Here is a 23,100-nt window from a genome sequence, read left to right on the forward strand (position 1 = left end):
CACCAAGCGCACGGGAACACCATCACCTCCAAGTTCCCCTCCAAGTCACACACCATCCTGACTTGAAAATATATCGCTGTTCCTTCATTGTCGCTGGGTCTAAATCCTGGAATTCCCTACCTAACAGCACTGTGGGAGTACCTTCCTAACATGGACTGCAGCGGTTCAAGAAGGCGGCTCACCACCACCTTCTCAAGGACAATTAGGATTGTGACCCAACTGCAACTCGGCAGCCTGAACGGGAAGCGGCAGTGAGTTTCCTGCCTGGCCAATAGAGTGGGGAAGCAGATCGGGGCCGGGCTCCCACCTCATTTGTGCCCAACCCAGATTTAGCCAGAATGGTCTGCAGAAATTTGGGGCCATTATTTTTGTCTCTTTTACTCATTCTCTCTCACCTTGATATGCTTTCAAAAGTTTATAGAATGTTTGTAATTGTTAGCTGTTGAATTGGCAAGTATGTAAATAAGATCTTATGAGTAGCCAAGACACATGCGCATTCTAAACTTGGTATTTCTATGCAAGTGATCTTCAAAAAGCTTTAACTACAGGCTTTGTCAAAATAAAAATCATAAAATGTTAATGTATTTAAAAATATATATCTTGTAATGATGAAAACAAATGACCATCTCCCGATGTAGTGACTGCTTTTTACATTATGTGCAAACTTTTAGTGTGTGTGTATATAATTTGGGGTTCTGAATTTTTGTAAAGGATGTTTTTAATTTTTAAAGGTATTTGTTTTGGAATTGTTCCGTTTTGTAAAATAAGCTTCAGGTGTTAATTGGTTTGAGAAATCATAGTCAATGATTTAATCCAAGTTCTTTAAAAAAAATACATTTTACACTCTTAATGAAATTAAAATGTAATATTTAGGAACAGAGTTCTGTGTGTTCATGTACAGAATGCTGTGTAGGGCAATCTCTTGGATCTGAATTGCGATTGGAAACTACAGTACAACTGCACCCAATTAAACTGTTGCCTTCCATTAGCTTTAAGACAATTCAGTAAATTTGATAAATAGTTTTTCGCATGTTGAAAAGTTAAAAAAAACAAATAAAAAGAATCAATTGACTGAATTGTGATCTAACCAAATAAGTTTTGTTCTCTCCTGCTTCTCCATCTTTTACTATCCTCTCAACTGCTCTGATTTTCTTTCTCAGTTGCATTGTTCTATCTATTTCTCTCTTTTCTTTGCAGTCACCCCACTACAGAATGAGGGGAATTTTAGAAAATGTTCACAAGTGACTGGGTTTATATTGCCATCTACTGGTGAAAGCACAGATAGCACATTTTAGCCTTCAGCAGTTTAGCACAGCAGTATTAGTGGACTAGGAATTTCGAAGCGAAATAACTGAAAAACAATGAATATCACCAATAATGATTGTTAATGAAATCTAGTCACTTTCAATTTTAAAATGCAACACAAGCTCCTGTGAATACAGCTCTTCCCAATCATGACCATTCTGGATGAATGGGCCTAACCGAACCCAGGTTCACTGATAGTTTTGTTGGGGGTGGGAGGGGTGGGTGGTGGCGGTGGTATGTAACTAGACAGGGCAGCTTTGGTGAGGGGAAAGGAATCACTGTCATGGTGGCAGCCTATCTTTCATCCCTGAGTCCCATTTGGACCTGCCCTGTTAGTCTTCGGATACTTTCTTCTCCTGTGAGCACCTCACATTCTACCACCCCACTTACCTCTCCTTCAAAGTTCTTATAATCTTCTGCCCTGTCTAGTTTCCAAGTGACTTTCTCCTCTGTCGTCTCCTCATTAAGCCTCATCACCAAGTGACCCATTACTCAGAATATAGCTAAGAGTTTATGGGTGTTTGACCTGGGTCATGCCTTAGATATTCTCTCAGGTACTTACCACTCTCACAAGTGATCCAAGCATTTACCTTTAGAGATGTTCCTGTACTGCCAAATGTCCCAATCATGCAATAGCCTAACCCAGGTTTGTAACAATAGGACCTCTTGTGATCTGAACTGGATGTGCATCGCCAATCTTTTTGAAGGAGGACTGAGAAAACACTTGGTACAATGAAATCAGATATGAATTATTAAGATACTTTACTTCACAGACAGCAAGTGAATATAAGAGCAACAGCTATGACCAAACTCATTAATTCAATCAGTATGACTTGTCTTCAGGTAATAATGCAAAATAATGAAAATGGTACACGTCCCCACATCAGTGTGTGAGCTTGCTTGATATAAACAAAATAATTGCTAACTGCTATCATACAAATTTGAAACAGATTAAACCCAAGTGATGCTCTTTGCCAGAGCTGGATTAAGAATTCTTGGAGCCATGGGCCAGAAGTCCATTAAGAGTACAGATTTCTATGGCAACTAATGCTGGATAGTGACCCTTAATACTGGAAGAGTATGACACTTGTTGGAAAGAGAATCAGTATTGACAACTATTCAGGCCAATATGAGTGAGACAAGCTCTCCTACACATTTCTCAGCCCATTTGATAGTGGAGAGGCTGTGCTATTCACATTTCTTCTCTTGCCATTTCTCCTTCCAGAGATGAAAGTACTGGCATTGCTCCAGCTAACACTTGCCAACTCGTGCAACCAGCTGCAAGATTTTTCAGCTGCTATTACATAGTTTGAGTTTATGCTTGAGACTGTTCTTACTCTTTAACTGACCGGTGCAGCTGTGTTCTTATTGCGAGAACTCGCATTGAACAGAAGTTTCCACAGACCAGGTTATCTGACTGTATGAAAAGCATTGGCGATATCAGACCTTTGTGGGCCATTTCCCCAGCTATCAAAAGAAGCAAAATTCCAAAATAGTTGCCACACTTTTCTCCCCCTTCTGCTATACATGGTAACTATTGTTACATACTTTAGGTCTTGTGGGATCGTGCAATCTCTCCAGGTGTAGTCAGCTCAGTGAGAGCCCCATAGCTGCACTTGTAACAACATGCGTGCTTTAAACAATCGTATAATCTCAACCTTGTCAATGACAAGGGTGGCACATGCACACGCTAGAGTTACAGTAATACGAATAATACTGTTGTTATAATTTCCCTACGTAACAACAACAATGGCTGACTTGAAAAGTACTTAATTGGTTGTAAAATGCTTTGGGACATTGGGCAGTTTAATGTGCCCAAAAAGACAAATCCTATCTCTAGACATACTGTGATTTAATTATAAACTTGAAAGATTACATTTAAAATCAAAAACAATGAATAATAAAATTAACTTCCACAATGTCTTGATTTGTGTGAAATTATTGGTCAACAAAAACTGTTTCCGCCCGGTTTCGAACCGGGGACCTTTCGCGTGTTAGGCGAACGTGATAACCACTACACTACGGAAACTGACATATCAAAAGATACCTCAATGTGAAAGACGCCGCTTGTGGAGCTCTCGTCAGGCACGGACATGGAAACCAGCAACTGCACCAGGATACGAGAGCCGAACGAGCGGCCAAGCGGATTGGCGCCGGTGATTGAAGTGCAGCCGGGCCCGGCTCTCAATCCGGCTCAGCTCCCGGGCCTCGCTGCCTCACTCGGCGCCGTCAGACACTCACACAGCCCGGGTGACGGGCGGCACTCGCAATTTTGCGGACCTCCTACACCGAATAAAATGGTTATCCCAACAATGTAATAAAATGCAGGAGGGTTGCACTGGGCCCGCTCCACGGGTGGTAAAATCTCCGCTTTCAGTGCCATTGCACCACACAAGTCACAGTAAATGATAAAAAAAAAGATACTGGAGAATGCGGGCATCGATCCCGCTACCTCTCACATGCTAAGCGAGCGCTCTACCATTTGAGCTAATTCCCCTCTGAAGAGTAAACGTCTGCTACTATTTTAAAAAGCCTCTTCAGCCCACTCCTGTATTATGTTGAATATCTGTTTTTTTGAGTACGAGGTGCCAAACAGCAAGAGTTTGGTTCAACGGGGGCTGCCCCCCGCCAGCAATCATTTCCATGCCACTCTTTTAACTGCTTAGCTATAGTTTTCAATATTAACTTCCTACTTCTTTAGGGTAAATAACTCAAAACCAGCTCCCTGGAACTCAGAAGCATTAATTTGATTAAAGTCAGAGTCACAAATGACCACCAATGCGACTGTGATCGTGGTAAACTATCCCTTCTCATCCTTCGTGACCGGTCTGCAGCCTTTGACACGATTGAACACACTATCCTCCTGCAACACCTCTCCTCTGTTGACCAACTGAGTGGGACTGCCCTCGCCTGGTTCCACTCGTACCTATATAGTCATGGCCAGAGAATCTCAAGCAATGGCTTCTCTTCCTGCCGCTACCTCTGGAGTCCCCCAAGGATCTAGCCATGGCCCCCTCCTATTTCTTATTTTTATACAGCCCCTCGCCAACACCAGCTGAAAACACGAGGTCAGGTTCCACATGTATACTGACGACACCCAACTCTACCTCACCACCACCACCTTTCTCGACCCCTCCAGTGTCTCGGGCCTGTCACACTGCTTGTCCAACTTCCAGTACTGGATGAGCAGAAATTTCCTCCAACTAAATATTGGGAAGACCGAAGCCATCGTCTTCGGTCCCTGCCACAAACTCTGTTCCCTAGCCACCGATTTCAAACTTCCCCCTGGCAACTGCTTGAGGCTGAACCAGGCCATTCGCAATCTTGGAGCGGGATTTGACCAGAGATGAGCTTTCGACCACACATCCGCTCCATCACCAAGATGAGACTGGAGAAGGACTCAACTGAACCTAGCAAAATTGTAATCCCAATGTCAAACAGATTTATGATTTGGCTATATCTAGTGCAAGGAGGAAATCTTCCCCCATTGCGTCAGGAACTGTGAATTGACCACCAATTCTCAAAAGATCCCCATTATTTCTGTCAATAACCAGGGGGCATAGGTTTCAAGTAATTGGTAGAAGAATTAGAGGGGAATTGAGAACTTTTTTCACCCAGAGGGTGGTGGGGCCTGGAACTCACTGCCTTAAAGGGTGGTAGAGGCAGAAACCCTCATTGCATTAAAAAAGTACTTGGATATACTTGTGAAGCGCCTTGGGATGTTTTACTACATTAAAGGTGCTTTATAAATACAATTTGTTGCTGTTGTTGATGTGCCTTAACCTACAAGGCTACAGACCAAGAGCTGGAAAGTGGGATTAGGCTGGATAGCTCTTTCTTGGCCGGCATGGACACGATGGGCCGAATGACCTCGTTCTGTGCTGTAATATTCTATGATTCCACTTAATTTTTAATAATTAAAACCAACCCTTTCTTTGATGGATGAGGTCTTCTAATTCTTCACCAATGTCTTCTTTTTTGTCCTGAAGGTCTTGTAAGAAATCGTGAATTGGAAGAAATAACTTGAGACAAAAAAGTCTCTTCAGACTGGTGTTAGAATAACAACAACAACTTGTATTTATATAGTGCCTTTAACGTAGTAAAACATCCCAAGGCGCTGCACAGGAGTATTTTAAGACTAAAAATTTGACACCGACTGGATAGTCACTAAGAATTTGCTTATGTTCTTGGTTCCCTGTGGATGTTCTAACATTCTGCACCATGGCGGTGACCTCGTTTCCAGACTCGCTGACTGCTGTTTGTGTGCTAGAAAGGTTGTTGACTGTATCTTTGATAATCTACCCTAGGCCCACCCCTAAAAAGAGAGTAAGAGAGATATCTAAAGAGCTTTTAGCACAGACGGTGAAGGGAAGGGAAGAGCTGTTCACGCACGCAGGCCGTCTGTCCGATCGGGACCGATACCAGCTGCTTGTCACGGTCGTATGTCTACTATGTTGAGATACCGTGGCAAACGTGGGAGTCGAGACCAGAGTTGGTGAAACACAACTGCTTTAATCAACCTCATGGCAAAGAGCAACTGGAAAAGCCCGCGCAACCACTTAAATACTCCCCAGACAGGAAGTGCTCCCGGCAGCCTGTCCCTGCGGGAAACAAGTTGCTGGAGGAAAGGGCCCCCGGCTGGGGGCGTCTGCTTAAACTGTCCGTGCTGCCGTGAGCGGATTATGTCCAGTGGTGGCGTGTCGCCACAGAGCTCCCCCCAGAATCCGCTTAGGAGGAGTGGACGAGTCGTGACGGTGGTCTAATGGTTCTGCCAGAGCGGCTCTGAGTGGTCGCCGGTCTAGTTGATGGGGCCGGGCGGTTCGCCGCCAGCTGTGCTGGCTTGCTGGCGGGACGGCCTCTAGTTGGAGGTCGGGCCACGGGGACCTGTTCCCCTGGTTGTGTGTGTGCTGGTTTGAGCCGGTCGATGGAGACTGTGTCGACCCTGTCACCGAGTCGCAGCTTGAAGACCTTGTCCCCGGTTTGTAGTGCCTCGTACGGTCTGTCGTACGGGGGTCGCAGGGGTCCGCGGTGTGCGTCGTGTCGCACGAAGACAAAGCGTGCCTGCTGTAAGTTTGGCGGGACGTGAGGTGCGAGTTCGCCGTGTCGGTTGACCGGAAGTGGGGCGAACTGTTGAGCGGAAGAGAAAGAGTTGAGCCGCTGCTGTTCGGCCAACCAAGGCGTGGTAGCCTCCGGGAGGAATTCGCCTGGTACGCGCAGCGGTTGTCCGTCGACTAACTCCGCTGCCGAGGACTGGAGGTCTTCCTTGACCGCGGTGCGTAGGCCTAGTAGCACCCACAGTAGGCGGTCAGTCCAGGTACTGTCCTGCAGGCCGGCGCGGAGTGAGGCCTTGAGTGACCTGTGGAAGCGTTCACACAGCCCATTGGCCTGCGGGTGGTACGCCGTGGTTCGGTGGAGCGTCACCCCGAGGTTGCGTGCTGTGGCCGTCCAGAGTTCGGAGCTGAACTGGGCGCCTCTGTCCGAGGTTATGTCGGCTGGTACGCCGAACCTTGTGACCCAGGTGTTAACGAACGCCCTGGCGATGTCGGCTGTGGTGGTGGAGGTCAGCGGCACTGCCTCAGGCCAGCGTGTGTAGCGGTCGACCATCGTGAGGAGATAAGTTTGGCCTTGCGATGGCGGCAGAGGACCGACGATGTCGACGTGTACGTGGTCGAAGCGGCGGCTGGGTACCTCGAAGTCTCCCAGGGGTGCTTTTGTGTGCAGCTGTACCTTAGCCCGTTGGCAGGCGAGGCAGGAGGTGGCCCAAGTCCGAACATCTTTGCTGAGGCCACGCCAGACGAAGCGCTGGGAGAGGAGTTTGATGGATGCGTGGGAACCCGGATGGGAGAGCCCGTGTAGCGCGTCGAAGATGCAGCGGCGCCAGGTTGCAGGGACGACCGGCCTAGGTTGGCCGAGTGAGACGTCGCAAGTGACTGCCGTGGCTTCAGGCCCGTGCGCGACCTTGGCTAGGCATAGCCCTGGCAGGTTGGTAGCCGCCGAGAGGAGGTCTGGGTCCGTGAGCTGGGCCGCTGCTAGTTGCGCGTAGTCGACCGCGAGGTGATTCGCGCAGATGGCGGGACGGGAAAGGCAGTCGGTGACAACGTTGTCTCTACCGGAGACGTGCTGGATGTCCGTAGTAAACTCGGACACGGCCGCGAGCTGGCGTTGCTGCCTAGCGGACCAGGGTTCGGTGTGCTTGGCCATCGCGTATGTGAGCGGCTTGTGGTCCACGTACGCGGTGAAGGGGCGGCCCTCCAGGAGGAACCTGAAATGGCGGACCGACAGGTGGAGCGCGAGGAGCTCGCGGTCGAAAGTAGAGTATTTGACCTCCGGGGGGCGCAGTTGGCGGCTGTAGAAGGCAAGTGGCTGCCACGCGCCATTGACTCACTGCTCGAACACGGCTCCGACCGCGTGGTCGGAGGAGTCGGTGGTGAGCGCGACCCGGGCATCGGCCCTCGGGTGCACGAGCAGGGTGGCGTCAGCGAACGCGTTTTTTGTGGCGTCGAAGGCGGCTGACGTGTCAGTGGTCCAGGCTACGGCCATCTTGCCGGATTTACCTCGGAGGGAGTCGTATAGGGGCTTCATGAGGGCTGCAGCTCTGGGGATGAACCTGTTGTAGAAGTTCACCATCCCGAGGAACTCCTGGAGGCCCTTGATGGTTTTGGGGCGGGGGAATTGCTGGACGGCCTGCACCTTGTTGGGCAGGGGGACGGCCCCAGCAGGGGTGATGTGGTGACCGAGAAAATCGATCTCGGCTATGCTGAATTGGCACTTCGCCGGGCTGAGGATGAGCCCGTGTTGGGCTAGGCACCCGAACAGGATGCGAATGTGTTCGAGGTGTTCCTGTTGGGAGGAGCTGGCCACGAGAATGTCGTCTAGATAGACGAATAGGAAGTTCAGGTCCCGGAGGACTGAGTCCATAAGGCGCTGGAAAGCCTGGGCTGCATTCTTGAGGCCGAAGGGCATCCTCAGGAACTCGAACAGGCCAAATGGGGTGATGACGGCCGTTTTGGGGATGTCCGCGGGGTGTACGGGGACTTGGTGGTAACCGCGCACCAGGTCAACCTTGGAAAAGATGGTTCGTCCGGCCAGTCGGGCTGAAAAGTCCTGGATGTGCGGCACCGGGTATCGGTCGGGGGTGGTGGCGTCGTTGAGGCGGCGGTAGTCCCCACAGGTGCGCCAGCCTCCGCCGGGCTTGGGGGCGATGTGGAGGGGCGAGGCCCAAGGGCTGCTGGAGCAGCGGATGATGCCGAGTTGCTCCATGGTGGTGAACTCGGCCCGCGCGATTTCCAGCTTGGCCGGGTTGAGTCTGCGGGCGTGGGCAGAAACCGGGGGGCCAGTGGTGGGGATATAGTGCTCCACACCGTGTTTGGCGGCTTTGGCCGAAAAGGTCGTGTTAGTGAGGGCGGGAAACTCGGCTAGAAGTGCCGAGTAGTCGTCCGTGGCTCTGGCGAGGCAGTAGGTCGTCAGGCCGGCCGAACGGGCCGGGGTGAATGCGCCAGGGATGGGGGCCATAGTATTGATGTCGACGAGGTGGTGCCTCGGAATGTCGACAAGGAGGCCGTGGGCGCATAGGAAGTCGGCGCCGATGAGTGGGCAGAGGACCCTGGCTGTGAGGAACTCCCAGCGGTAGCGGCGGCCTGCGAGGTCGAGCGTGACCATGCGGGTGCCGTATGTGCGGATGTCAGAGCCATTGGCTGCGGCCAGCGTGATACCCCGTGCGCCGCATTGGATTTCGAGGGCGGAGGTAGGGGTGATGCTGTGCTGGGCCCGTGTCGCACAGAAATCGGCGGTTGGTGCTGTCGTCGGTGACGTACAGTAGAGGCCCCTTTTGCCCCGCGGCCATCATGGGGGCCGGTGTGGGGGGGGGGTTTGAAAGTGCACGGTGGCGTGCAGCATTGGGCCCTAGTGCCAAAACGGGTGTGGTAGTAGCAGTGACCCGGAGTGGTAGGGCGGTCGGGCCTAGTGGGCCGGGGAGACCACGTGGTCGTTGCCGTGAGGTCGGGCGCGACGTCGTGGGCGGTCTGCGCAGAGAGCAGCCGGTCGGCCTTTTCGGCTATCTCATTCAGGTCCGTGGAGCCAGACTCCACAATGAGCGGGCGGATGCTGGCGGGGAGCTGCCGAATGAAAAGCGTGCGAAAGAGGGCGCCGGGGTTTTTGTCGTCTGAGAGTGACAGCATGTGGGAAAGCAGATCCGACGGTGAAGCGTCACCAAGGCCGGGGAGGTCGAGGAGCTGGCAGTTGCGCTGGTAAGAGGACGCTTGAAATTTTTGAAGGAGCGCGGCCTTCAGATGTTCGTACTTGCCTTCCACTGGTGGATCCTGCAGTGCTGCCCAAACCTTGGGGACCGTGGCGTAGGTGAGAGAGGCGACGAGGTAGTCGTACTTCGTGGCGTCGACTGTAATGTTTTTCAGCCGGAATCTGGACTCGGCTTGAACGAACCAGGCCTCGGCCAGGTTCTCCCAAAAGTCCAGTAGTTTAACCGTGACTGCGTTTGTATCCGCCATGCTAGCTTAGGATTCGTCCTGAGCGTCGGGGTCACCAGTGTTGAGATACCGCGGCAAACGTGGGAGTCGAGACCAGAGTTGGTGAAACACAACTGCTTTAATCAACCTCATGGCAAAGAGCAACTGGAAAAGCCCGCGCAACCACTTAAATACTCCCCAGACAGGAAGTGCTCCCGGCAGCCTGTCCCTGCGGGAAACAAGTTGCTGGAGGAAAGGGCCCCCAGCTGGGGGCGTCTGCTTAAACTGTCCGTGCTGCCGTGAGCGGATTATGTCCAGTGGTGGCGTGTCGCCACAACTACGTCTATCTTGATTGCGTGTCGTACTTAACTTAAACTGCCACTCTTTAATAAAATGCCTTACAACTCCCAAGACCCTTTGGGTAATGTGTGTGTGACCTGTGATCCAAATCTTACAGTGGTGTCAGAAGTGGGATCATAGAGTTGGGAGTTGTAAGGTTCCGGTTGTGGGGACCGGAGGGACTTGGTCGACCGCGTGTGATCATCGCTTGAGACTAAGTAGGGAACTCCCTGAAAGAGGGTAGAGAGAGAGAGGTAAAACCAGAGGTACAATGGCGTTGGCATACCATCGAGAACAGCCAGTAGACAGCCTGACAGAAAAAGTCAGCACATCTGCAGCAGCGGACTTCCTAAAAGTCTTAGAAGGCGGTAACAGGGACTATGACTACATCCTTGATAAACTCTCTGAGGATGTTCAGAAAAACAAACTGAAAATAAGAGAGGTCGAGACAGGTTAGCTTACGGGGCACATTTGTGCGCTGCCCAGTTAAATAGGGAGACTAAAGAGTTAAAAGATTTAGTAAGCCAAATGCGGAGAGAAAGAAGTGAATGGTGAGAGAACCTTTCGGCCCTCCTCAACCAGTTGCGCTGGGAGCAAAGGATTCATGACAAAATGCAGTGTACACAGAAGAAACTAGATCAAATACTCGGGCAGAATATTGAACTACAGGCAGAAAACACCAGATTGTGAGGAGTTAGAGGATGCAAGGGGATCGTTAAGGGAATTAAACCGGCGCCAAACTACTACCCCCCCACCCCCCCGAAGCAGACCATGGCCCGCGCTTAGAAAAAATCCAACAGCTGCAGGCATAAATCGGCCAACAATGGGTAGTGGTGGCTACTGTCTCCAAAATCAAACCGAAAGATCCCGGCCTTTGCTGGGACAATATAGCTGAGGACCCCACTCCCTCTGCTCTGCCTCCACCGTACAAGGATGACGAAGCAAACAAAGCAAACAAGACAATACCAGTGCGTGTGGTCACTCGCACCAATGCTGCCCGTCAGCCTCAGCTCCAGACTGAAGAGGAGGTGGAAGGCGTCCAATCCTCCTCCTCGACCACTAATGATGGGGGGAAACAGTCACCACGACCACGCATAGGCCCCATTCCACTGTTGAGGTCAGGTTACTAAAGGATGACCTGGTGACGGTGGACATGAACACCAGCCCCTCGACCTCAGGCAGTGGTGGAGGATATTTATAATCACCCACCCAGAACTAGAAGGGGACGACCTCAAACAGGTCGCATGTTCCTCAGGACTAAAACAAGAAATGGATCAGGACACACTGAGGGGGGGGGCACAATAAATGAGATTGAGTTAGAACTATGCCAAATGCTAGGGGAGGAGGGCATTGATTTTCACCAGCTCATAGCTAACACCAAAAAGGGCCCTACTGAAAGCCCGAATGCCTTTGCGCATAAACTCCATGACATCTTCCAGCGCACCAGGGGCGGTGGAGGGGATTACTTCAATAACGCGGGTTTCAAAACCCTCTTTTTGAATGGCCTCCAACCATTGGTCCGTAACTCGCTGGGCGTTTACATCTCCAAAGTCACTCCGTGGGGACAAGTATGCACCCATGCCAGAACTGCTTGGGATCAGACTCATGCCAATATCCCTGGAACACCCGCTAAAGCTACAGTAGCGGCCGTCAAAGGCCCGCTGCCTAACCCAAAGTCAGGGCCGTCCAAAACTCCCGCGCTAGGAATAGGTGCCTCGGTGCATTGCTACATTTGCCTCGGCCACTGTGCCCGTCAATGCAACAACAACCCCCCCCAAGGCAAGCAGGTTACCAACCCGGTCAAACAGCGACGAGAGAATAGAAGCAGCCATAGTGGCTTTGACCATCGGACTGGCAGCCCGACCGGTCGCTGCGGCGCATCAGCAACCCGAGTCGACGGATTCGTTTCCACCGCCCGTGACTCCCACAGGCCTCTCAGATGGAGGTAACTTCCCCTCTCCAATACGATGGTGGTGGGAGACTGGTAATCCGCACTGTTGATTCTGGAGGCTGTCAACAATTAATGCCAGTCGACTCCGGCTCCTCTGCCACCATCATTCACGATCCCCACCCCGATCCTACAGCGAGCGTGCCCCACGTTTTATCGGGCTTTGACAATTCAACACAGACAACTATACAAGGATCCCTTAACTTGGAGCTAAAGCAGGGTGTTGTTCGCAAAGGCACGTTCATGGCCAGCTCCCCAGTTTGGCCGGTTAGAAAACCGGATGACTATTGACTATCGCAAACTCAACTCAGTCACCCCGGCGTGTGCCCCGGTGGTTCGGGAGACACCCACCCTACTCTCCCAGATTCCCAGTGGCATTAATCAGTACAGAATGAGATTCAGTAGAAAACATCAGAAATTGAAAATTGGCTTTTGGGATAAAGGATAAGATTAGTCTATGATGAAATAAAGAAAGGAGAAAAGGAAAGATTCTGTCCCTTTTCTACTTTCAGTGTAGTGTCCCTTTAAAAAAAGAGCCTGTATGAATGTTTCGAAGCTGAAAGCTGAGAAAAACAATCTTTTGTTAAACAAACTTTTTTTAAGTTTCAGTCTAAGATTTAACCTTGGAGTTGTGGTTGCTATCATGAATTTTCCAAGGCAGTTTGATTTGTTTTGTTTAAATGTGAAAACCAAACTGTCTTTTTCGATTGGGAAAGTTTTTTTAAATTTACGTGAAGTGACACAATTGCTTGCGTCTGACAATATTTGCTCCGCCTTCTTATAAATCTGCAAAGGAGTTAACCCTTTACGCTGGCAGCTGTTTTTTTTAAAAATTGGCTCACCAAACAACTTTGATCTATGTTTTCTATCTTTACTATTGTATTGGACAGTAAAGTTTCTCCAGACGCTCATGAGATAGAATCTGGTATTAATGGGAATTTTTATTCTAGTGAAAGTCAGGAAAGTGTAGTTACGAATAGTAAATTGATAGCTTTCTCTTGGAGACATTTGTGTCCTTGCCTATGTACCTGTTAAGAAAACAGCATTGATAGACTGGCCACTACCCAAGACATCGGGACCAGGCAGAGGGAGATGAGCAAAGATCTCCAGTCGACTACAATCTTTTGATAGGATCACCTTAAAGCCCGAGAATGGCTTGTATTGGATGGCATGTGTGGCACGATATTGAGATACTGTTATGAGTGTGCAAATGTGATTTGTTACGTATGAAGCAATTACCATCCGGAAATGCATGGTGAATTTGCACTGAAGATCGGGTCTCAGACATGCTCAGTTACTTCACAACAGTATGACATGAAATGATTAATGTGGCTCGGGAGAGTGAGACAACATTTAAAGCATTGACACATACTCCATCGAGCAACTATCTAATTGAGCAACTATCTAATTAATGAAACAATCAGAATAGAGATAAAGACACTGGTACCTGTTAGAGGGATTGAAATTGAAGTTGAAGCAGAGAGTTACATGGAATTTGGATTGGGACAATTGAGGGCTAAGGAGAAATCATGTTTAGCAAGAATTATCCACAAGATGGATACGAGTAAAAGAGATCTGGAGAATCTTTTAAGTCTATGACTTGTTGATTAGATGTTAAACTGTAATGTCACTTCAAATGATTGTAAGAGTGAATTTAACTGTGACTGTAATAATTGTGTTTTGTAGATAACAGAGCATGGGAAAAACCAGTACGACTCCAGCATGAGGTGGTTTTGGTGGTGCCTTCTGTGTCACTACTACTGCAACTACCATGCTTTACAGGTCTAACAGGACCTGTGCCATCAACCAACACGGTTTACTCAATATCAAAAGCTATGCTCAAGTGAAACTGACAGTAAATGAGATAATAAATTCCCCTGTTGTCTAAGAGCTTCAGTGAGCTTGTGATGTGACTGAACTCCTCCCTAAAGCATTTTTATGTTTTGGAGCAAGACAACTGAAGAATAGATATTGAAATTGACAGCATAGGGGACAACTCACACTGGTGGGATATTGGGCTTAATACATCAGCACACCCTTAGGTTCGTATTATTTCACACGCTCTGGTAGTTCTCCAACTTGTAACCCATGTAGTAAGACTTTGATACATAAGCCAATTGTGTACTCATGCCTATGACTAACCAGCACTAACAAATTAATTGAGCACAACGAAAGAGAAGATGCAAAGCAACGTAGAAGAGACCCCAGGCGGGGTAAAGTCAGGAAAGATAGAAGAAACAGAGGATACCCCAGGTGGGGCAGAATTGGAACACCGGAACAGTGAACCTGTGAGAATCAGTGAACATCTGGCAGTGTTCTCTGACTATATATGCTGTGCCTATATGCATCTCTTCACTTCACCTGATGAAGGAGCAACGCTCCGAAAGCTTGTGATTTCAAATAAAGCTGTTGGACTATAACCTGGTGTTGTGTGACTTCTCACATTTGTCCACCCCAGTCCAACACCGGCATCTCCACATCATTCTGCACCATGGCGGTGACCTTGGTTCCAGACTAGCTGTCTACTGTTAGTGTGCTAGAAAGGTTGTTGACTGTATCTTTGATAATCTACCCTAAAAAGAGAGTAAGAGAGATATCTGAAGAGCTTTTAGCACAGACAGTGAAGGGAAGGGAAGAGCTGTTCACGCACATCGGCCGTCTGTCCGATCGGGAACGATACCAGCTGCTTGTCACGGTCGTATGTCTACTATGTCTATCTTGATTGTGTGTTGCAACTTAAACTGCCACTCCTTAATAAAATGCCTTACAACTCCTAAGACCCTTTGGGTAATCTGTGTGTGACCTCTGATCCAAATCTTACATTCTGTTACAATTGTCAATTACCTTTCTTCTCTTACGCTGCTGTTATGTTGCACTACTGGTCTGAGACCAATGCCTATACTCTTGATTTAACACAACAGTGCCTAATTTGTATCAGACAGATGAAAGCTCTGCTCATGTGTATTTACAGAACCCTGCTCCCCTGTGAGTAGGTTTTGTATGTTATGACCAAGCTGGTCATCTCTGCTAAGATCTCTTTATTTGGTTTGACGTCCGTTTTTGTCTGATTACGCCTGTGTGAAGCACCTTGGGACATTTTTCTACATTAAAGGCGTTATATAAATGCAAATGACTGTTGTCTGGGATATCCATTTCATTTAGAACAAAGTCATTGATTTTACTTGGGATATCTTTGTCTGTAGAGGACATAGAATGATACAGCACAGAAGGAACCCATTTGGTCCAATGTACCTGTGCTGGCTTTTTGAAAGAGCTATCCAATTAGTCCCACTCCCATTCAGAATATTTACTATTTTGTGCTCATCTTCAGTTTCAAGCCCTTTTGCATCTTTTATGATTTTTTCCCAACTGTTCTGAAGAGCAGGTGGCAGTGGGGAGAGGGAGATTCTCCCCAGTGCCCTGGCCAATATTTATCTCAGCCAACATCACTAAAACAGGTTATCTGGCCATTATAATAGCACTGTTTGTGGGAACTTGCTGTGCACAAATTGGTTGTGGCGTTTCCTACACTACAACAGTGACTACAAAGTAGAGTGCTTTGAGACATACTGAGATTGTGAAAAGCGCTATATAAATGCAAGTCTTTCTTTTACTGCCCTGTTGCTGTTGTGGTAATGGGAGAATTTATTACTACCGTGCTTGGCATCAGCTGCTATGTCCAGTCCCTTCCTATTCAAGGGTAATTTTTCAAAATGCCACTTCCTGATTTTGAGAAGTGTACCATGACTTGCAGCTTCCTATGACATTTCAGGTCATCTCTCCTGTTTCTTTCCTCAAATCTCCCATTTTAAATGTAACTTCTGCCCAGTAATAATAAACTCCCTGCCCGTTACATGCACTGATTTTTACACTGGAAGTCAAAATGCAGGAAGGAGATATTTTCACAAATTAACCTCATCATACACCTTGATGGATGTTAATGAAAATTAAATCAAATCCAAGACTCTCAGGATCAACTGCACACTACTCTGTTAGTAATGCACTGGTAGAATCGAAGCAGTTATTGTACATCAAAGTTAAACAGCATTTGGAAAAACATTCTGCATTGGTTTGTGTGTATGTTAGAGTAAGAGGAAATACTTTTTGAAGTAACAATGAAATCTCCACCACAGCTTTACAGGAAAATAGCAGATGATGACACCGCAGGGCACCTCAGAAAACCCACTGCACCATTGCTTGGGCAATAAAAAAAATCAATAGGAAGCAAATGTGTGTGAACATTTGTTCTGTGACAACAAATAAACCACCTTACTGCCTGGGAGCATCATTTATGTGATTTTCCTTTGTGAGGGTGGAAATGTGCTGCGCTGCATCAAAATAGTTAGCCACACACACACCGTTCGTTGCATGCCGTATACTTTGCCAGAGACTTCTCTTTACTGTTTTGTCTTTTCAGCAGTACATTCAAAACAAAGAATTTCAAGTGACAAAAAAACGCAAATTTTAAAATAAAACATTTTATTATAAGAATCAACAGCATCTTTATTACAAATGTAATGATATGATGTTGTCTTTACAAATATTTATACAAAGAAATACAAGCAAAGTGTTTCAACATGCAAGCACCAGGCGTTGAGGGTGAGAACAGACCAAATGTTGGTCATAAATTTAAACATCAGAGGCAAACATCATTCAACAGAAAGAAAAAGCTCGTGACTAAGCAAGTAAAGCCAACCCCATTGCAGCTGCCAGTAAAAAGTTAAAAGGCTGAAAGGTCACTCACTATTGTAGTCGGTCCATTATATTGGTGTTGAACTACACAAAGCCTCTAGCTGCAGAAATTCCATGCAGTCTAGCAGCTTTTAAGAGATCGAGCCAGTTAGTATTCCTTCTGCAACCATTGTTTTAGAATGTTTTGTGGTATTTATGGAAATATTATAAAAGCAATGTTTTTACAAACCTCGGTTTGTTTGGTGAGCCCCACTGAGAGACATGCTTGAAACACCAACTTTCATGCCAACAATTATATTACTAACTTGTGAAATGCAACACATCATTCTCATTTGTGGTTTGAGAAGTGTGGGTGAAGAAAGGGGCGGTCTGCAGTTTCCAATTACAACCAAGTGAAATTTTAGTAAACCCACATTTCAGAATTTAAGTTTGGTTCGCCTTTAATGGAACATCTTGTTCATCCTAGATCTAAAATTTAAAACCATTACCAAAAGAAAAGAAAAATCACAGCTTACAATTAATTACCATTGTAACTGTTGGGGTGGGGGGGGAACATTTACTCATTTTTAGGAAAAATAAATTACAGCATTAAAACTACATTTATATTCAAGTTAATCAAAAGTAAATAAACTGCTGTCAGATGGTACCATTGCCTCCCATCAAATAGAAACATAGAATTTTACAACAAAGGAGTTCAATTGCTGCCCCATGCTGTCTCTTTGCAACATCAATCCAAAACCAATCTCTGCTCTACTGTCTCCTAACAACCTTGCACCTTCCTCTGCTTTCAAAATGTATCCATTTCCCCTTAAAAAGAGACAATTGTCTCTGCCTCAACCACGGTGACAAAGCATTCCATGCTTTAAGAAATTTCTCCCATCTCATTCCTCACTCTTAGTGATAGTTTTAAATTAATGGTCCTGACCATTATGCAAGCCTGCATATCCTGACCCCGCTGGAGGAGATGGTGCTCGGCATCATTGGAGGGGCCGTCACTGAGGCCGTGGCGATCGGCGAGGCTGAAACCATTGAAGGTGACTGTATGCTCATACCGAATCCTTCTTCTCACATCCCACTTATCCCACAATCTCTTCTCACTTACAAGGTGCTTATAGTGTAAGCAAACACATCTTGCTTTCCCCCCTCACCTCACCACAACCCTACCCTACCCTTGTGCCTTTTTCCTTTCAGATACCCAAGAACTCCAACCTGGCCAGCCAATACAGGAAGAAGAAAAGAGACACCGTCACTCGATCTCACACTCAGAGGCATCAACTCCGATACTGGCACGGCGTATTTTAGAGGGTAGTATAGAGGCCGGGTCTGCATGTGGTAAGTCACCGGACATGAGTGGCCTGCAGCCAGGCTGGGGGAAAGGGTAGCGCAGGTGCCAGCTCCCGGAGGGTGAGGTTGCACACAAGGTCTGCTGCAGAAGACTCAGATGAGCACTTCGATGGAGCGGCCTACAGAAGAAGGGTGATAGGAATGCACAGAAATGCTTGGTGCATTGGCAGGCCTGCCAGAGAGCCTGTTGTCACCATCAAGGAGCATGGAGCAGTCTGGCTCCAACATTCCACAGGGTTTTGCGCGGAGCTTGGAGACCATGATTTCCAGGAGGGAAGTGATGGGCAACTCCATTAGAGTACTTGTGGACCCAACCATGATGCAGCCTCTGATGGCTGATGTCTCAGCTTCCATTGCAGCATAAGCAGAAGCCACCCAATGTCTGAGTGCTGCAGTGGAAGCTCAGACCGCTCTCATGCAGGCTCAGCTTGCTGCCACGCAAGCACAGACTGCTGCCATCATGGCTGCGTTTACCAGTGTTGAAAGTGACTTGCAGGGTGTCACAGCAGTCCAGCAATCTGTCCTCCAACAGACTACTAGGATTGCTGAGGTGCCGCCCCAGGGGAGTGGCAATGGATCCATGGAGCAAGAACCTGCTGTCCTCTCTCAGGATGACAGCATTCGTCTTCCCACCACTGCCACTCTGTCAGTGCCCTCGCTTTTGCCCATTAGTCAGCCAGCTCAGACTGCTGCCGCCCATGCCGAGGTGGTGCAGTCCGTAGCTGGGCCTTCTAGGCTCAGAACTGCTTGAGGTCATCCTGCAAGTCTCTCCCACTGAAAGTCAGCAGCCTTCCACCAGCCATGCTGCAGCACTTTGTAGGAGCACTAGGACAGGCAAAGGCACACAGAAGACAGGCACTAAGGGAATGCACAAAGGTGATTAGATGACTTTGTTGTGTGCTATTGGATGGATTGATTGATTTATAAATTTGATTTGGAATGTTTGTTTAGTGGTGGCTTTCATTTCAGCATTGTGGCCAAGAGGATGCTGTGATGTTCCGTGACAGAGGGATGGTAAGGTGGGGAAGTGTTAAGCAATGTGGATCTGGGGTTTCATTCAGGAGAATTGGAGTCTGATGATGCGCTCATGGACAGCCCGTCCTGAACATGGATGTGCAGGCTGCCTCCTCCTCCTCCCGAGGGGGTCGCGGAACCTGTGGTGGCAAGGGCTGTGTCCTAATGATAGGCAAGTTGTGGAGGGTGCAGCAGACCACCACAAATTGGAATATCCGCTTTGGCGAGTACTGGGGGACTCCTCCCGAGCGGTCATGGCAGCGGAACTGCTGCTTCAGCACCCCGATGAGGTTCCTGGTGGCAGCATGGCTCTCATTATATGAGTGCCGGCCACAAGTGGTGGGGTTGTGGAGGGGAGTCATCAGCCAGGTGCAGAGCGGATAGCCCTTGTCACCGAGCAGCCACCCTCAGGTTCAATGTAGTGGTTGGAAGATTGCTGGCACAGCAGACTGGCGCAGGATTAACTCATCATGGCTCCTGCCAGGATAGCAGGCATTCACCAGCATTATGTGCTGGGCATGGTCACACACCAAATGCACGTTAAGTGAGTGGTACCCTTTGTGGTTATGGTACATCTCACCATTGAGAAGCAGCACCTGCAATTCCACGTGTGTGCAGTCAATGGCACCCAGCACCATGGGGAAGCCCAATATCCTGACAAAGCCACGTGCGCGCTCCTCCTGCTTCTCTCCTAGCGTACAGAGCCTCTTTAACCTCCCGTATGTAGCAATGGACAGCGAACTGCAAGATGTTTGCTATGTCGCCTGTTCTAGCCTGGAAGAATCCGCTGGTGAAAAAATTCAGGGCCACGGTCACCTTGAAGGCCACTGGCAGTGCCGTTGTTGCCCTGCTCTGAGGCTGCAGGTCTGGTTCCAAGAGGTGGCAGAGTTCTGTGACCACCTCCTTGGTGAAGTTTAGCTGCCGAACACACTGCTCTTGGCTTAGGTGTCGGTAGGAGAAGTGCTCCCTGAAAATCCTTGGTGAGTAATGCCTCTTGCTGAGAGCAGCTTGTCTTCTTTGCTGCCTCTGCTCCATCTCCTTGTCATGCTGTAGCGCACAGGGGACTGCAACTAGAGCCCCCATGACTAGGAGCAAGTGGTGTACTCAGAGGCCTTCCACTAGCAGCCAACACCTTCTCAATGTCCATCAGCACTCCCTGCTCACTTTAACATCTTTTCAAATCTCTTCCAGCAACCCGGTACTCCTACAAACTCCAAGAGCCAGTACAAAAGCAATAAGCAATTAACCTGCAAGTTGGATGCATCTCTTTAAGTAGTGCTGATGGGGGGGGGGGGGGGGGGGGGGGGCTCCCTCGTGCAGCTGAACGTATGTAAGTGTTTAGGAGGGGCGTTGAATGGTGCGGCGACGTCGAAAATCGCAGGCCGTGCATCAAATCAGCATTAGATGCTGACATCACAATCTGCCTACTCTGCATATTGCCTGCGCATGCACATAATGCCCACACTATCGCTCTCACCAAGATGGCAAACAGCGTGGGCCACGCCGGAAGCATTTTAAAATGAAAATTAACCCCATTTTTAAAAAAGCTAAAAGTACCGGCGCTATGGAGGTGAATTTTGCGTCCTTTATTTCATCTGTTAGTGGTTATTTGGTATTTATTCCTCCTTGTCTGGGCTCACCCACAAGTGGAAACTGTTCCTTCACATTCACCCTATCGAACCCCTTCATAATTTTGAAGAGCTCAATCAGGTCTCCTTTTTTTCCAGGGAGGAGAGCCCCAGCCTGCTCAATCTTCAACAGTACTCCAACTGTGCTCTAACCAAGGTCCTATATAAATTTAACATTACCTTCCTGCTTTTGTAGTCTACTCCGCTAGAAATGAACCCCAGCACTTTGCACGCTATATAGCTTTATCAATTTGTGTTGCTACTTTTAGCAATTTATAGAACGGTGTTCCCAGATCTCTTTAATTAGTCTGACCAATATTTTGTTTAAATGTATCTTTACTCTTGTACTCTATGCACCTAGTTATAGAACCCACATTGCTATTGGCTATTGTTTTTTTAATGACTTTATCTACCTGTACTCACACTTTCAGGGAATTATGTATGAGTACTAAACAGATGGTTGAACTGGGAGCAGGTATTCATTATAAATTATTTTACAAAAAATTATTTAAAATCAAAATGCAAGGGAATTTGACAGACATTAGACTTAATTATCTGGTCCTTTTTGAAAAACGCTAATGGTCTAGATTGATCAGAAGGTAATACAGTAACGGTTTCATGTAGAAGACCGTTGGTCCATCTAGCCTACCTAGCCACAGTATTGCATACTGGAGTTGTACCGTGTATTGGTGCTCAAACATACTGTGCCACACATAGTTAGGATGCATATCCAAATTCATAATTCCTCACATAGTAAATTCTTTAACTTAGCCCTGTCAACGAAAGTGGGGTTTGGGGAAGAGTGTCGAACAGATGCTCGGGCAACTGTTTTTTTTTGCTGCAGTTTGTTCTTGTCTACCACCTAGTGGCTGAATGAAGAACAGCACTGCTAACTGGAGCAGGTTCTTGCTATCCCTCTCGTCTGAGATGGATAAGATGTACTGGGGGGCTTAATTGGTAAAAATAAAATTTAAAGAGGGGAATAATGTTCACGAATCATCTATGCGGAGAAGAGAATATTTGAACTGTTTTAGAAAATATTCATCTTTCGCAGAGGTGGAAATAATTTAAATATTGAAATGACTAGGTGGGTTAAACCTTTGTCTCCTTCCATTCCTCTAACGCTTGGCTAAGAATAGGAAGTTGGGAATTTGCTACAATTCACACATAACTTAGGAATAAATTAAAACGGTCAAAGAGGGGATGCTAATTGGATGCTCCCACATCAGTGGCAACTATACAGAAGTATTTGAAGGTGTTTGTTCTGTATTTAGTGGGCACACAAAGTTATGATGCAGCACAGACACTATGGGCTGGATTTTACTCACCGAGATGCGTTGGGGGCGGGACTGCTGCCTTCCGGGTTCTAGTCCCGCCCCCAGCAATGTTCGACGCAGACGCTATTTTCCCGATTGGTTTTGTTAAGCCCGCCCTGCGGGCTTGCTGGCCAATTAAGATGATGTCAGTTGATGACGCTTCATCTGCCAGTTTTCTTAAAAGGCACATGAACCATAAATTTTTGACAGATGATTTGGCAGTGTTTGACGGCACTGAGGTGCTGTCAAACACTGACAATCACTGTACACAGGTGAGCCCTTGCACCCAGGCTCTCCAGTGACTCTCTCCTTAGGATGAAACAGATGGCAGCTGCAGCTGAGGGTACAGAAGCGATCTGTCACTTCTCTCATTGAGGTGGAGGCCACAGAAACACTTCAAAGTTTGTCACCTACAGAAAAATCTAAACACATTAAAAATGACTTGCCCAACATTTCCTTACCTCTGATAGTCACCAGTGTCCCATTGCATCCTTCACACCACTTCTGCAGCTGTCATCTATACACTAACATAACAACAGACCCACAGCATGCCTCACTTACCCTGGCACGGTTCCCCGACGTCAGGAAGCCCGCAGAAGTCTAAAAATTGGAAAAAGCCTCTCATCACTGCCTGTTAACTACCTGTTAACAGGCAGTTAAGTGGCTATAATCCTCTTCCCGCTGCTAGGAGTTGGGTCCCTGCGAAAATCGGGGACCCGACTCCCAGGAAGATTGGTTGGAGGCGGGTTGGGAGCAGGTTCGAGACCCGCTCCCTTTCTTTTTGACTTTCCCAGCAGTCCCGCCTCCAAAGGCCTGGTAAAATCCAGCCCATAGATATTGTGATCTTAAATTTGGAATACTACTGTAAACATAATCGGAATAGATTTTAGGAGTATCCATGTCCAAGTTTATTCTAACAGAAAGTGAATGCAACAAAACCCAACTAACCTACAGAACACACAGCATGAAATTTTAACATTAAAAGGTTCTGGACTTGGGATTTGAGGAACAGTATCAAAAGTTGCTGATAACACCATATGGGGGACACGGCA

At 47.8% G+C, this 23,100-nt stretch overlaps 1 non-coding gene across 1 annotated transcript; it reads right to left on the reverse strand.

Moving 5' to 3' along the window:
• Nucleotides 1-3,261: 3,261 nt before the first annotated feature.
• Nucleotides 3,262-3,334, reverse strand: trnav-aac (transfer RNA valine (anticodon AAC)). The gene has a single exon. It is a non-coding gene; the product is annotated as a tRNA-Val (tRNA).
• Nucleotides 3,335-23,100: the final 19,766 nt, after the last annotated feature.

This window comes from Somniosus microcephalus, chromosome 15 (genome assembly GCF_052327205.1).
Source record: "Somniosus microcephalus isolate GS21.2 chromosome 15, FLI_Smic_1.0, whole genome shotgun sequence".
NCBI lineage: Eukaryota > Metazoa > Chordata > Chondrichthyes > Squaliformes > Somniosidae > Somniosus > Somniosus microcephalus.